The sequence below is a fragment of the Lemur catta genome, chromosome 8 (assembly GCF_020740605.2).
Source record: "Lemur catta isolate mLemCat1 chromosome 8, mLemCat1.pri, whole genome shotgun sequence".
Taxonomy (NCBI): Eukaryota; Metazoa; Chordata; class Mammalia; order Primates; family Lemuridae; genus Lemur; species Lemur catta.
Genome location: NC_059135.1, coordinates 17477418 through 17479580, shown reverse-complemented (window position 1 = coordinate 17479580; position 2163 = coordinate 17477418). Strand labels below are relative to the sequence as shown.

Sequence of the window (2163 nt, the reverse complement as noted above, 5' to 3'; positions counted from 1 at the left end):
CACCCAGCTAATTTTTCTATTTTTTTGTAGAGAATGGGTCTCAGGTCTCACTCTTGCTCAGGCTGGTCTCCAACTCCTGGCCTCAAGTGATCCTTCCACCTCCACCTCCCAGAGTGCTAGGATTACAGGTGTGAGTGACCTCCCCCAGCCAGCTGTTTTAAATTATGCATAATAAAAAGTTCATTTAAAAAGAGCAGTACAGTGCTCGCTTCGGCAGCACATATACTAAAATTGGAATGATACAGAGAACATTAGCATGGCCCCTGCGCAAGGATGACACGCAAATTCATGAAGTGTTCCATATTAAAATAAAATAAAATAATAAATAAATAAATAAAGAGCAGTACAATGGCATGCTCACAGGTTCACAGTTGGGATTGGCAAAGCCAGGACTCAAATACAGTGCCTTTAATATTCATTGAACAAGCATTTATAAGGAGCCGACTGTGTGCTAGGTAGGCTATTTTATTCTGTATCGATACAGAATAAAATACAATGTCTGCCCTCTTGGAGCTTACAGTCCAGTGGGGAAGGCAGATGTTAGCAACTAATCTCACAAGTGAACGTATTGTTATGAACTGCAATACACGTGCTGAAGGAAAGTGCACTCAGTGCCCTAAGAGAGCAGCACCAGGGACCTCATTCAGAGTGGGGAAGGGTGGCATGTAAGAGTAGCCCGAGAAGGGACGGGCAGTGTGTGTGTGTGTGCACACACATGGTAGCAAGCATGCTTTGACCCTCTCAGCGGAGGAAACAGACTACATGGAGGTAATGGAAGAGACCCTGAAGTTGAAAGAGCCTGGGGTGCTCTGGAAACTTTCAGGAGAGTGTGGCTGGAGACAGATAGGCACTGGGGTGTGGCCTGAGAGGAGACTGGGGAGGTGGCAAGGGCCAAGTCTACAGAGCCTCGTGGGCCCTCTTGATATCTTCAGATTTTACCCTAAAGGGAAGCCACTGAATGGTTCTGAGCAGGGGAGGCACATTCTGGGCGGTATTTTAAAAGACCCCCCTGGCTCTGAGCTGTGAATGGGTTGAAGAGATGGAGCCTGAGAGCAGGAAGGCCAGTGAGGAGCCAGGTGGGTCACAGGGTGAAAGGAGGTGGCGCCAGCCTGCACTCTGAAGAGTCAGGACACCTCCTGCCTTCCTGAACGCTCACGTCTCTTGGGTCTGATCTGACCAGCTTCCATTCGCTCCCCACATCCTCCTACCTCTTCTCCACCGTGCTCGCTGGTGCTCACAGCTGGTCCGCGGGGGCACCGCAGTGGGTTTGGTTTGGCCAATGGAGAACTCCTGCAGGGGATGGAGACGGAGTGCTTGTTCTCCTTCCTCCCAGAAGGGCCAGCACAGACTGGCTCATCCCTCAACCAGTGCTCACAGCTCCCGTCAGGTGGCCCTGTCCACCTGTCCACACAGCTCTGTCTCTCTGTGTCTTATAACTGCTCCCTCCCTGACCCTTGGTGGGGGGAGCCTGGGGCGTGGGTGATAGAGTCTGCCCTAGCCTTGTAGGGTAGGCCTCTTACAAAACTCTCCTCTGGCTGGGTGGTGGCTCATGCCTGTGATCCCAGCACTTGGGGGACCGAGGTGGTAGGATCACTTGAGGCCAGGAGTTCAAGACCAGCCTGGGCAACCTGGCAAGATGCGGTCTCTACAAAAAAATGTGGCAGCATATGCCTGTGGTCCCAGCTGCTTGGGAGGCTGAGGCGGGAGACTCACTTGAGCCCAGGAGTTTGAAGTTTTTGTCCTGGCACTGCACTCCAGCCTGGGTGACGCTGTCTCAAAAACAAAACAAAACAAAACAAAAACAAACAAACAAAAAACAACTGTTCTCAGCCTCGGCTTACAGCTTGAGTGTGTCATCTATTTCCTGGCAGACTGACTGATGTGCCTCCTACCCAGGCTGGCAACATAGTGTCAGTGGAAAGAGCATGGACTTTAGGGTCAAACAAAACCGGAATTGAGCCCCATCCCCTCGCCCAGGCAATTCCCTAGAACACCTGTCTGTGTCCGGGGCAAGGGGACTAAAAAAAAACACAAAAAAACTAGAATTGAATTCAGGCTCTGTCCCTGTGATGGTTTGTTAACTCTGAAATGAGGACACCATTACCTTCCTTATAGCACTGTTACGACCATTAGATAACACGTGCAAAGCCTGGTGCTCAGTAG

General features: G+C 50.7%; 1 non-coding gene across 1 annotated transcript; it reads left to right on the top strand.

Moving 5' to 3' along the window:
* The first annotated feature begins 201 nt into the window (after nt 1-201).
* LOC123644187 lies at nt 202-308 on the top strand. Its single transcript, XR_006737014.1, has one exon. It is a non-coding gene; the product is annotated as a U6 spliceosomal RNA (small nuclear RNA).
* The last annotated feature ends 1855 nt before the right edge of the window (nt 309-2163 follow it).